General features: G+C 34.1%; 1 protein-coding gene across 1 annotated transcript in view; it reads left to right on the top strand.

The window, feature by feature from the left end:
- The window catches only part of LOC145678376 (zwei Ig domain protein zig-8-like), a 704,183-nt gene that overhangs the window by 285,940 nt on the left and 402,975 nt on the right, over nucleotides 1–15,268 (top strand). The window lies entirely within an intron of this gene.

Raw genomic sequence — 15,268 nt, 5'->3', positions numbered from 1 at the left:
TTATAACAAGTTGGTGTTACACGAACTCAAAATTATCATGAAATGTGGCCTACATGTTGCGCAAACGATAAACAGTATTTTTTAAATAAATACAACTTTACAACTTTAAGGGAACAGCAGCAATGATAGAAAATATCAAAGAGACATAATATGACTGTTCCCAACACACTGTTTGTACCATGAACAAAATATGAAAACAGGTAACTTGTTTATAAAGAGTTGTAACTTAATCGAGTTCCTGATCAATACCGATTATAAATCTTACAAACATGAACCATCGACAACGATCGCTAGAAAACGAATGAATTTTTTTCTGACTAGCTAAAATATTGCCATAGAAAATAAATAAATATACAATAAACAAATAAATGTAAAATAAAACAAAAGACCATTGATTTACACAAAAATCATATTTCGTTTTCTTTTTTGAAGTGAATTTTCATTTGATTTCTCGTCTCATCTACTATCCATTACAAGTTACGTCTTGGGTATTACCTGAATGCAAAGTTGGAGCTCTTTCGTTGTGTGATGATTCATGTCAGTAAACGAATTTTTGAAGGACAGGTATAGGAAATAAATAATTACATTGCCTAGGAAATTAATAATTACATAGCAAGTCTTCAAAATTCAGAAAGATTGCTAGATGCTTATCTCAACAATATTCATGAACTGGCAAATTGCAACTCTTAAAAAAATGTAATAAATTTAGAAAACATGAGCCATGGCAACAATTGCAAAGTGCCAGTTGGAATATTAAAACATGCGGTGAAAATTAGGAGAGTTGCCAATTTGAAAGATCGAATAATGGACGTTTCATGCTCATTAGAAGAGTCATATATTCATACTAGTTAACTATAGAATAAAAATAAGCATAAAATTGGCTTTTGCGGAAATTTTACTATTAAAATTAGGTGCCACATGCTATGGTTTTCATTTTTCAAAACTTCACTTTAATTCAAAAGGGCGGATTTCAAGATGGCTGCCGTCAATGATACCCTTATCATATCACTTCCCTCTAACCATAATATGTATTACCGAAACCTTTATCCACTTATTATCATTAATACGCGGGTTAGAAGCGGATTTAAGGGACTTACGCATATAGTAAGTATAAACAATTAGTATGCCTGTAACTTTTCCCTAAATGGGCGCACCTTAAAACTAACTTCACCATTGTCTTCCTGATTAAATTCTAGCCCGAAATTATGTATCATATTACCCTATTCCCTTTAAAAAAACTTGACCTTAATTCAAAATGGTGGATTTCAAGATGGCTGCCGTCAAGGCCATACGTACCATACGACTTCCCCCTATGCCCTATACGTATCTACATGGTTGTTCTTTCATTAACACTTCGTTTACAAAGGGTAGTAAGGGACTTCTGCAGTAATCTCTATTAACCACATCACAACGTTTAAAAATTATTAAAAAATAGAAAACATGCACCATGGAAAAACTTTCTGTCATCAAAAGTAACGAATACATGTCCTCTATCAGCAATAAAAATTTCATTGAAATCGGAGCCGGACAATTGGGTGATGTCCCTTGTTAGCAAGTGATCAAATTTTCTTCACACAATATTCAGCGGTTGGAAACTAGCTCTTTCCCCTTAGATTTGGCAAAGAGCACGTTGTGAAGTTATCGGTTGATGCTAAACGTCGTTTAACTGTTTTATTTTTAATAGGTGTGAAGTCACTCTCTGGCTCTAATTGCAGCCTCAAGTAATAGAGGTAATTATTAAGTATTTAAGAAAACCGTACGAAATTTTGTCACGAAATTCTTATTTAGCTAAACTATTCTTCATCAGTTTGAACTTTTGAGTCTAATTGGTCGCAATGTAGTGTAATTGGTAATTGTTAAAATAATTTCGGACACCTACGTAAAAAATTGATATAATTGTTACAAATGTATCAATTTTGAAACATCAGATTATACGTAAACTCAAACCTTCAAATTGGAGTTAAATTGGTTTCATTTCCTGTTGTTGTTAATTGTGTCGACTGTTTGCAACAGACTTACTTTAGAAGCATCAAACAGAAAATAAATCAAGTTGACGTAACAACATATAGTTTAAGTAAAAGTTAATTATATTAGTAAAAGTGAAAATTCCTCGTAGAATCATATATTGCACTGATATGAGTTTGACGTCATTTTTGACCACAGAGACGAAATTTAGTGGTGAGAAGAAATCTAGTTTCTTCTTAGTTTAAAGGTTTGTTCTGTGAACACAACAGTAGCGTAACTAGAATTTTTCTTAGGGGGGGCCAATGAAGGGCCCAAGAAAATTTTGACCGTGAAATGGTATGAATTTACTACTTCAAACAACTAGGATACATTAATACAATTGATTTCCAATATAAGTAAGTAGTAATTTAATTGCTGCATTTAAAATATGTGTGGCTGGTAGATTTAAGTGGAAGCAGAGAAATACACTTTTACAGGTCAATAAAATAACTTAGAGGTCCATGCCTCTACTTAAAAGAGGATCTTTCTATTCTTGTGGGCAGCAGCAAACTTATCAACAACTTCTTCAAGATCTAACGATTTAGCAATTTTCTTCAATATAAAGTAATCCTAAGTTTTTCAACCTATCATCAGTCATTGAATTGCCTATATATCTTTAATCTTTTCAAACATGACAATGGCCTTTCACATGTAGCACTAGAAACTGATATAGTCGCAGAGATTATATCTAACTTGTTGGTTTCTAGAAATGCGTTTTTGTAGACGCAAAGATTAACGAAATTCACCAAGGAATAAACTTTGGTCTTCTCTCGTCTTCATACAACTTAATTGTGTTTGGGAGGATTTTGAGGTTACAGTTAAATATTTCCAGATCACTTTCATAATACTGGACCATATGCTCCACATTGTTATAATTTAGAAAGTTTTTACCTTTCGGATATAGAGGGGGGATTGATCTAATGATTTTGCTACATGATCCAAAGCGTTTTTCCGTCTCAGTGATTGCTTTATCAATAGTTTGCAGAAAAATATCTCTTAGTATATTATCTTTAGAAAAATCGTTTTCTGCCTCCAATGAAGGAAGAGATTAATCCAAAATGAATTTGTGATATTTCGATGGGGAATGTCTAATTCATTTCCACGAGGAACCCCTATAGCCTATCTGTTTCCGGCTCTGGAATTTCAGGACCATTTGCTATGCATATCCACAAATATTCTTGATAAATTTGTTCGAATGTTGTTCGTTGAGAGTCATATTCTTCAGACCACATTTTAGACAGCGTTTGAACTAGTGAATCTACAAGAATCAAACCTTCCGACATGTCTGCATCTACTTAAAATAAGGCGAAGCTCAAAGTTACAGCATGGCAGCTGTAATATTAAATTTTACCCGAAGACATTCCATCTCGTATAGATGAAATTTATTTCCCGGATGGAATGATGGAAGTAAATAAATATCACAAGTTCCAGATTTGGTTTAATACCGCATAATAATATAAATAGTTGTTTGGTAGATAAACTGTATTAATAATAATAATAATAATAATAATAATAATAATAAAGTAAAATGTGATGTACGAGGACAAAAGTGCTTACGAGACAAACGTCGCACAGAAACAGGAACTGAACTCTAACAGGACAGTGATTTGCCGTTCCACTCCACTTTAAATTATAAGCCTTGCTCTTGAAGCTTAAGTTTCACTCTAAAGTAAACTGCCAATAATTATCATGTATTCTTAATATTTCAGAAAAATGTCAAAATTTCACGCTCTAAAAAATGGTAGCCTAATCAGTGACGAAACTAGACATTTGGTGCCCAGGGCAAATTTTGCGATTAGTACCCCTTTCATCTACATCCACACCAATAAACACACATATTAGCTTGCTGGCGCCCAGGCAACTGCCCCGGTTCCAGGATCTTGTTTTGATCTGGCCGTAGTTCAATTACTTTTGGTTACTTTTACCCTTGAGCTCTAAAACTGAGTAATGAATGTGCCTTTACGTTATTAAAATGATGAAGTGGGCACTCTTTGAAGCAAAAAGAGGAAATATGTTTTTCTTTCCCTAATATCAAACAGTATTAGAACAGACATTTAAATCGGGACTCCTTACAGTAAAAGAAGTATATGTAGTCCTTTTCTTTCTTTCGTTTGTTTACCTTCTCTAATTTTAGAAATTGACGTGAATTCAAATACACAAACACTTCACACCCACACCGAATGGCCAAAGCTCAACAGTACAACGTCAGCTTAAGACTCGGAAGATGATGTGGTTGATCCCTCATGGATAATTCGACTGAGGAGATTACCAAGATTCTTCCTCGGTGGCCCTATTGACTAATTTCCCTTATTTCTATCCTCTGAGTCTCGGATGTTTCAAAGTCTTAAAATAAATTCAAATGTAGATGAAATAACGCTACTATCCTGTAGTCGATGCTAAATTAATATTGTAAGTTTTGAGATTAGATTTGAAGGAGGGGCATTAATTAGTATATCCTGTTGAAAATCCATGTCACCACTGATTTACTGTTCTGCATAATTCCTACAATGTAATTTTCTCAGAAATGCTTAATGCTTGATTTTCTCAGAAATGCATATTTTGACGCAGAATTAATATAAATCTGTGATAAAAATTGGTATTCACTGACTGAACTTACTGAATGGAATATCTGTAGACCAGACCCACAAACATCAGATAACAGAATTATACAACCTGGTCATGGGAGTAACTACACTTTTACACAAAACAGCATTACTGCCGCAACCAAGTTGTATCATCTCGGTATCTTACCTGATGGTTAGTAATCAGGAGATTGTAGCACTGGTTCTGTGATAAATTTAGGAATTTCTCTAGTAGTAGTAGTTTTGGGATTAAGCTACAGTTAAAATAGTTTAAAAGAAAGTACTTCTGAAAGATTTATTTATAAAGAATCACTGATTTTTGTTAGCCTCATTTCCCCAAACTTTAGCTAGCAGAATAGGTCCACGAAGCGCTGACTTCGTTTTCCTTGGAGATCGCTAGTATCGCTTATTAACATCGCAGCAGAAGGTTGCCACGGCCAAGAGCGTTAGGAAATTAGACGTACTAGAGACAAGACCATAAGGTAGACGAGAAGGAGAAGCAGTACCAGTAGCAAATAGTAGGTTTTGGTAGTATTCAGTATATTAATTTTCTCGAACTATTGGGATACGAACAGCAGAGAGAATGACAGAAATAATAAAAACTTCTGCTCTCTTCTTTTACTGTATATTAAACAAGACCTCTCGATATTATTTGATGATAATAATAATAATAATAATAATAATAATAATAATAATAATAATAATAATAATAATAATAATAATAATAATAATAATAATAATAGGAAATTATTTAATGAATGCTATGCATTTGTTCTATGTCGCCATAATTGTTGGAAATTAATTACTTAGTGTACGAAGACCTCTTTCATCCAACACAAGTGTAATGTTTCACTGCAGTGCATCCTATTTGTAAGTAAGCATCTCTTATTTTAGTATGACTTTCAACATTGAAGCAAATCAGAATGCAGACCGCTTTTGCTTTTTTCCTTTTTTTGTCGAAAACAAAGAAGACAACCAGATAAGGGACAAAGGTTAAAAGGAACGGTCAGATGCTGAGGTCAATGCATGCGCCTTACAGATTTAGATAAATTAGATCTTGCTGTACTACAAACAAAAAAGAGCCTCAAGATTTTTGTTCGGAACGCAGACTATTGCAACATACGATATTCTGCAGTTGGTAACTTTGTTGTCGAGATATGTTTCGGTAGCAGTTTAACTTGCGGCCACTATTAACTCACCGTTTGTCGACCTATAGTAGTATCACTCTCTGTGGGGGGGGGGGCACTAGGGGGGCCAAGATTTTTAGCGAGGGGGCCTGGTCCCCCCAGGCCCACCCTTGGCTCCGCCACTGGAACACAATATAACGAATATTATTATTCACTCTCTGATCACTCTGAATTTTATTCCTAATCTTTAACTTGCCTCTTCAAAATTAATTTCTCGATAGTCTGGTCGGTTCTACTCACCTTGTATGTTGTACACTATTTCATCTCAATCACTGATCGGATCAACCATATTTGGAGTTCATCGTTTAAGGAATAAAGGCCGCTATATTTGCTGGTTGAGCTCAAGAGCTCGGTCAGGGACAGACTCAGCATTTCTCTTATGTTGCACTTTATTTCTCGGTGACTATTGCTTAGATCTGAACCAAATTTGATTTACAAGTAAAGCCAGCAACAAATACTATGTACCACATCTTTGCATGCCGAGATCGTATAAATTCTGTTCATCAACTGTGTTAAGCTTGTTCTAACGTTCAAAATAAAAGGGAAGTAATAAATTACCTTCTCACTCGCAAGAACCTTTTCCAGATATATAGATAGAATATAAGAGACAGAAAGGATAGGAGAAGTTGATATACATGCTCGGTCTACTTTGCGTTGTATTTTACATTGATTATAGGAACGGTATCTATTGAAGACAACATTCAATAATAAAATTTCAGTTCTTTATGGACTAAACACTCTCAAAAATACATGTACTTTATTTAATGTTCAGGAATGTATTTTAAGTTAATCAATTCGATTCTAGTCTTAAGAGCCTTTGTTAAGCCTAAAAAGCGGAATGAAAGATTATGTATGTTCTTATAGAAATCTGCAATAACAGTAAAAAATGACCATGAGAAAATATTACGGAATATTTCACTTGCAACTATTCCATAACTCCCTGACTATAGAACTCTGAGATTGCACGAAGGAGAAAAACAGTTCATATTAGAATATTCGTACTTATCTAGCAACGCAGCGAAGTGGAAATTTTTTTCCAAGCATAATTTTTTGTAAGGTATTCTGGAAGAATCACGTTCACTATGGTGTGCTTGCTTGAGGAAAGTAATGCTTAAAAGAAACAAATTTTAATTGGTTAATTCTCTTAATAGTTTTTATATAAATTGGTTTACAGATTAGTTGTTGTGGAAGATAAACACATATGAATCATTTACGTGATCAAAAGAACTACAATTCGATTTATTCAGTCTCTTATTTCATTGTTTAATTAATTATTTGCTGTATTAGAATTTTGTAAATCCTTAGTGCACTAACGTTTATTAGATACAATAAATTTTCCATTAAGATACATTAGAACCAATTCTTTCCCAAAAGTAAGGTCAAAGAATATAATATATTTTAAACATACTCTCTCTCTCTCGCTCACACACTCTCAATATGCTACACACAGCAAATATAAGAAAATACATCGCAACTCTTTATGTATTAATTGTTATTCAGAAACAAACAATTATTAGCCTTCTGCGTGTATTATTCCGAACTTTCTGCAACTGCCAAAGAACTTAACAATCTAAGATTTATATGTTCTTCACAACTCTTTCTAACTTTGATGTTCTCCTAATCTTATCGTAGAGGAAACTATCCAATAGAAATTCTACTCCCAATCACAACAAAAACGTATAAAAACATCCTCTAACATTTTCTTTATCACCAAATCACGTCAAAGAAAACATAAATGCTCTACTGTTATCGGTCCATTACTACGGATTTTCCCATCCTTTCTTTCTCATCTGTTGCCCCACACAAATATAACTTTCGCATCTTTCTGTTATAAGACCTCTTGTGATCTTCTGGCAAACAGATATCATCACCCCTCACTAACGAACATGGTGAGAGAGGAGAAAATCTAACTTTCCAAGAAAGAAGTCAACTTTCTTATGCCATTCCTCCTCCCGTTTTCCGAGATCCAATCTCTTTTCCCAAAGTAATCACAACAAATACTAAGTTTCGGCTCACGAAGTATAAACTACATTAGTTATAGTTGTAGTGCTTACTGTTCTCTTCATGCGTTTTCTAGCATTCTATATTACAACTGTGTGGTAATTGATATACAAAATGTAACCTAACGGATCAATGCATCGCTACACTACTGCATATTTATTTCTTCCTAGAATAACATGGACTGTGCATTTCTTTTGTATTATTAAAAAAAAAACTTTTGTTCTTAGTTTGTGCAATTGCTGTTATGAGGGAGACAAACCTTCGTGAATGAAATACGTAAACAGAGTGAAATCAATAAACGTTTATTACAAGTTTGTTCCTGTGTAGAAGAAATTTCTTCAAATATATATATATATATATATTTGACGAAAGGGAAGTAGTGATTTTAATATTACGATAGCAATAATTACGATATCAATTTAATATTACCATACCAATAATTCAATTATGGGGTACAAATGCTAACAATTCTTGAAATTATTTTTTGAAAACTTACTGCACTCAATAAGATTTTCCTCAATGAAATTGGAAATACATGATATTGTAATATACAGATTTTCTTTAATGTTTGTTCTTGACGGTTCAAATACCTAATTTTCACCTACATAATTTAATGTATGTGAAGGTTGTTAACCACAAAACCCAAGGTCTTATAAGTGGACTGACGCTAGAACAATTTTTTTTCCATTTATTTTATTCTTTGTCATTATTTTATTGACGAGAATTAAATATTTGTCAAGTTGTAATAGGAAATGCATAGACTTGAATCTTTTATCTATTTAGTCATTTTAAAATCTTGTAGCACTTTTGAACCTCTTTGTTATTATTGTAACAACTTGTTCAACATATTTTAAGAGTATACATTTGAATCTAACACCTCTAAGACATGAGAAAGAAAATCAGACACGTACTATAATTACAGTACAACTCTAGTATTCACACAATCTTACCGAGTAAGAAACCTGGTGTCATCAATTCTGTATCGAGAAGTTTGACTTTATCCCACACAATGTGCCTTCGTGATGGGCAGATTATCCCACTCTCTCTTCTTACTTATATCTCACAAATTATTTCATTGCCTTTCAATTGTAATTATCCTCTTCCTGCTTTCCTGAAAATAATAATGACATGTAGACAGATATACTTTATTAAAATGTTCACATAGTCTTCCATATAGCAGACTTTTAACACTAAAATGCATTAATAAATAATTAAACGTAAACGAAAATGTCATAATCTGAATTATAAGTTTCCATAAAAACGTTCATTTGTCAGCAACACACAGGGGTATACAGTAATTTGACAATAATAATTTTAGAGTATTATACTAAAAGAGATGTAGGGCCTACTTGAACCTGAACCTACAAAGTAGGGGGTGATATATATTTCTTGAAAGCTTGGATCAAAGTAAGATCAAAACCGGTTACAAAAATTCGGGATGTATGATGCATTCCGCTTGGGGGCAGCACTTTACTCATTTTTATTAAATCATTTAAATGTGTCCATAAAGTCCGTTACAACCCCGAAAAATCTGAAACAGTGGGACAGATATGAAAACAGAAAATCATATCTTTCATCATTTCAAAAGTACAACGTATCAAAGTAAAATAAATTCTCTCAGGGTTCCCCCACAGGGTCCCAGATGGGGCCCAACTCAAAATTTGTAATTGAAAAGGAGGGTTAACTTGCATATCGTATGAAAGTTGATGTTATATGAAAAACGACTCTCGAAAGTCTACGATAAGCCTGTGCAAAATAGCGGTGGGTCAAAATATCAATACTATCTTCATTGCAAAGTCCATGGCCACTCCTTTGAATCTGAAACGCTGGGATAGGTGTACAAAGAAAAACCAGGTTCCCTCGTAGGGTCCCAGACGGGGTCCAACTTAAATTTGTTGAAATGGGAAAGGGATTCAAGTTCAGTATCGGACGAAAGCTAATGTTAAGTGAACGAAGATAAAACAAGTCTCGACTCTTTATAATAAGCCTTTGCAAAATGACGGTGGGTCAAAATGTCAACACAAACGTTATTGAAAAGTCTATGTCCACTATTATTAATTTGAAACGGCGAGACACGTGTGAAAAAGCTAGAATGTATTAACACGCTTTGATCTACCACCATTTAGCACAGGCGTACCATCAAAAGACGAGACGTGTTTTGTCTTCTTTCACTTAACACAGCTTTCATACGATACTCTGCTTTAATCCCTTTCCCATTTCAACATTTTGAGTTAGACCCCGTCTGGGACATTGCGAGGGACCCTGGAACATTCTGTTTTTACTTCGAATCATTATACTTTTTAAATAATATTTTCCAATAATAATATTGATTTCGACAGAATACAAACGATAAGAGAGCGCGGAGTGACTTTTTGATGCAGATTCAGCACCAAAAAAAAAAAAAAAAAAAAAAAAAACGTATACTTTGATTCGTTCTTAGCATGTCACAAAGTGATTACAAAGTGCTTAAAATGTATTCTAACAATGTTTAATAAGACCTACCTTAAGATTGTTCATAATGTGCTTGGATTTTGGATATGTCTAATGAGTAATGTTCAAAACGAATTTTGAATAGACATATTACACATTATGGGAATCCTTAGAACTACTATGGATTGCACTTATTCACTTTTATTAGACACTTACTAACGCTTAGGTAGATATGAACTTAAGTTCTTTTGGGAGTAGAGACCATTTTTAAAGAAATGTTATTTACAAGTGCATTTACAAGTAAAAAAAAAATAAGAAAATGAGAAATGAAAATTACTGTAACCGAATCAAACCACTTGCCGCACGCACTACTGGTGTTTGCTCAACAACTGAGCTGAACCATAGCTGAAAATTATACGCAGATACGAATGCACAATTAGTACTTCAAAATGTTCCCCTGTATCTTAACTTCCTTTACACCTTCATACAAATAGTATGGCCTGTACCGAATAATTTTGAAATATAAATGTTTAGATGAATGCATACTAGTTCCTGTATAATATCTTTATCCACTTTTCATAGGTTCAATAGTTTGAAGATACAGTGTTTTAAATCGTAAAATGTCTCATTTGCGGCCGTATATAATTGCAAAAGAGACTTTTCTCGACATATGTTTATTAGAACGTTTTATTAAGTATCAGCTCCAGGTTTCGAAATTGAATTTCTAAATAAACTGCACAAGTAAGAGTACAGTTATCACACTATATTATCTATATATTGAACCACTGTGTTTGCAAAATATTACTTAAATTTAAGATAAAAGAGTGTGTGTGACGAGAAGAACTGTTTTAAAAATGTCTTACTGGAACACTCTTTTTGAAAATAAATGAGTTTTGAGTTGCATTGGACACTTTAGGTATACTTCTGACCCATATTCTCCACAAAATATGTTATAAAAGTGTAAAAAAACTGTTCTAGTCGTGTCTAGGATTGGAGGCAATTCTACTATGAGGGCGTGTTTATTGCATAGCCAGGAGAGAAGCTTACGTCATTCTCGCAAGCAACCCGAAATGAAGTTGCAGCGTTCATACATATTATTTATTTATAAATGTACATTTTGATACCTAATTTTTAAGGATACCAAAATATTAAAATCGAGTTTGAACTCACCTTCATGTAGGAAGCCGAAACAAGTGAGAGCGGGACCAACCCTCAAGTTGTAGATAGTTTGGGAAAGTCAAGTATAGCGACACCTGTAGTTCCATATCTTGTAATTAAAAGTAATTATGCTGATAGGGCCAATGCTGAAACTAACCCAGTCGTGTTAAGCACCGTGAAAGAAAACCACCACTTAAACACTTTTTGGACAAATGTTGAGGAATAGTTGATGATATAGTGTTTATAAAGTGTACTTCGCATATCCAAAAGCATTAATTCTGTAAAAACAGTATCTAGTATGAAATACTAGACTTTAAGACACTTCTTCTCGGCAAACAATTAAAAAACAAAGTAATGACATAGTTTTGCAAATTTTGTACATACATCTGGGCAAACTTGGTTAACACAGTATCTAAAACGTGAATAAGTGCCGGCAATTTGTAATATGTAAAGTGCCTGACTGTATCTAAAAGTAGTTTATTTTTTGCACTGAGGGTTTGTCCTTATTAATGGCACTTTATTGGTCATCTTTTAGATTTTTCTTTCTCTTTTCCTGCAGCTTTTGTTTCGTATATTTTGATATGTTTGCTTTTTAAATTTTATTTATGGCAGTTTGTTATTTTAGCAGTCTTGTTGATCGTGACAGGGACAAATAGCCTCGAAGCTAATAACTCCATTATGCCTGACTATATAAGTCAGTTCTGTTCAAATCGTTAATGATGGAAGTTTACGATTTCCTGTTTCAATACTAATAACCATGGAAAGAGAATAGAATTAAATTACGAGACGTTATTTGTTTATTTAAAATTCAATGTCTTCAAAATAGGTTATATAAAGAAAATTCATAGGTCTTGCAGTATTTCCAGTGCCCAATCAGTAGGTACGGATGTACACCCTGATAGACCAGAAGTACAAGATATTTTTGGCCCGATATAAGTGCCAAGCGGACTATTTAACATCGAGTTCGGTATTCTGTAGTATCATTAAGCAGATTTTAGTGGCAGTGATGGTGAATACAAACAACATCTGAGAGGTGAACTGTTACTGTATGAGTTCACACTCTGGCATAACGCTACGCCAGCAGCTAAACACGTTTGTCATGTGAAAACGAACGGTACAGTGTAACACACTACAGTAACTCGTTCATTATACAAATTTGTTTAGATTGTAAACTGTCTAAGATCAGATAAGACCCAGGCAGTCAAAGGTAATATACTATACGGTCATACGAGACCCTACTTAGGAAAATCCATCCTTCGGTGCACGATCATTAGCAAATCAACTCATCATGTCCCATTCCTCTGTAATGCATCTATTTAGAAACTCGGGAAAACTACCATTAACTTCCGTACCGTACATGCGGGCTACTTGGACCCAATTCTGCAATACATTCGTTCTTTCAGTGTGTTTTCATCCACGAAAACTTGAAAGTTATTGTCATAACCCGTATTAAGTGGAACTACAGGCTTTATTGTACATATCGAGGACAGTTTTAGTTACATATATCGAAAACAAAGCACAGACGATTATTGTAAAAAATGGGTCCTAGTAAGACCCGCGTTCGGGATACTTGAACCCACCCCATATTTTCCTACAGAAAACCATTGAAATCTGCTCTGAGATTAAGTAGGACGTAGGTGTTCCAAGCACAACAGTTTTTATTTACTGCAAGCCACAAAGAGAACATGTTAAGAGGTACTATCAAATATAATGACTGTAATAGCTGATATCGTTTTCTTCTACAGCTGCACGAGCCCTATCTATATTAGCAGTAAATGTAGTCGTTGACTGGAGATGCAGTTTATAAAATAACTTCACCCAATCTCGACTGGGAATATTGTCTTAGAAAGCAATGACAGTTCTCCCATTCATGGCTAAATAGGACTTCACAATAAATCAGAAATTAAGTTTATTAACGAGAAATCCGAAATCACAAACTTTATCAAGATGACTAGCAAAGGCTAATTCTTCTTCTTCAGTGAACACTTTCAGATGGCCCGGTTTCTGCCTTGACCTGTTCTTTAATCTTCTTTCTATGGTGGAACGACTTAACTTGAAGTGAGCTTCTGTTTCTTTTTGCGACATTTTCCCCGACTGAATTGTTGGTAAACATTCTTTAAGCTGTTATGAAAAATCAGCATATTTTCGACCTGCAGGCAATCTTTTATATTGATGTACCATTTTGTACCGGTATCCTTAAGGAAATAATGAAAAGTCCTTACTTGTATGACACGTGACAACAGACATTTATGTTTCATTGATAAGGATAACAAAGGATGGGGTCGGATAAAGATAACAAAAGATGTGGTGGGACAAAATATCCATGGTTTTCAGGTCATATGTACACACTTCATAAATAATGCAATTACGCACACATCTTATTGTATATGAGAAAGTTTACCATGTCAGTTTCATTAACCTATATACAAATACTTATGTGTTTAATTAGCATTGGTTCCACTTCCTTGCAAATAGTGTCCACACATAAAAGTTTGGCGGTCAATAAATACACTCTTTTCGTCAACGACCTTTCTTACCGATGCTGCTCAATCGTAGCCTACCACAGAACTAGTTTCAACGTGTGTACGCCTGCATTATGATCCCATCTAACGGATCTAACTCTGAACTCACTCATTATTGCATTGCATATGGGACTTTAAACGAATTTTTGGTATGGGTCCAAGTAGCCCCTTAAGGGTCCAAGTGGCCCGCAATTACGGTACTGAAGTATGAGTTTACCCTTGCTCAGGCCTAAAGGAGATTGGATGTATGCCGAGAACTGCTGCAAAATCCTCATTCTATACATTTCTAAAATAAGGATTGTCATATAGCACGGAATGTGGTTGTTAATTGGAACTTTAAATGAGCAAAAACAACGATTAAGCGAGGGGCAATTTCCAGAACCGGTCTTCAAACACGGCCGTTTCGAGCATAAAGTCATGCATTACTTATAGTGGACATACGGAGGAGTAGTTCACATCGAGTTTTTTTCTTATTAGTCGTATCCTCAACATCGACATATGTTTAAACAGTTGGACCATAAGTATGCTGCACTACGCCATAATGTTGTGGACGTGGTATTGTCGTGGAATCGAAGAAACTAGCAGGAAAATGGATGAAGGCAAGAAGGGCTATACATTGAATGTTAACATTCATTGTTGTATTGTAAGAAATACATTCATGTTGTGTATTAAAATATTGAAGACTTATCACTTAACATTGTATTTCACGCTTACCTCTTTCGAAACCAAAAATGATAGAAATATACTCCCAAATTCGATTTTTTTTGTCGAATCCTATAGAGAAAAGTTTAATATAATGAGAAACTGTTTTGATTTTGTTTCAGAGTTAGAAGTACAAATTTAGTATTCAACCTTATTTCTATATCGCACTGAAAATTTATAGACCTTCTAGAAGCTTTGTTTTTATTAATTGCATCTCTAACTCTGTAAGTCTACCGTAGTTTTAAGATGTGAAATGAGACTTACACATTTGCTTTTTTAAATCGACTTCATATTAACTTTTTGCGTTCTTCCGTCTATAATCAAATATGCGTGTAAGAATTGTGGCAGTTGTGTTGTAGTAGCGCAGAGGTTAATAGGTTAAAATTTGTTAATGAAAAGTGTATTAATGTGAAATAAAACTTACAATGTGTGGTTGACACAGTAGATACTAAATATAAACTCCCATTACTACAGGGTGTCCAATATTAAATGCATCCCGGCGTTTGGGATAGTAGAACTTTTGAACCTGAAGAGATACACGAATAATGGTTATACCAAAATGAATCCTTGTTCATACACATATTTTTAAACTAGAAAGCCATGATTGAAGTACACTAGGAACCACACAGTGTTGCCAGATGTAACCGAAGGTGTAAATTAATTTTTTTGTAAAACATGTAAA

This window comes from Thermobia domestica, chromosome 2, assembly GCF_964235325.1.
Source record: "Thermobia domestica chromosome 2, izTheDome1.hap1.1, whole genome shotgun sequence".
Classification (NCBI taxonomy): Eukaryota; Metazoa; Arthropoda; class Insecta; order Zygentoma; family Lepismatidae; genus Thermobia; species Thermobia domestica.
Note: the sequence above shows the minus strand (reverse complement) of the source record. Positions and strands in the feature narration are given on the sequence as shown.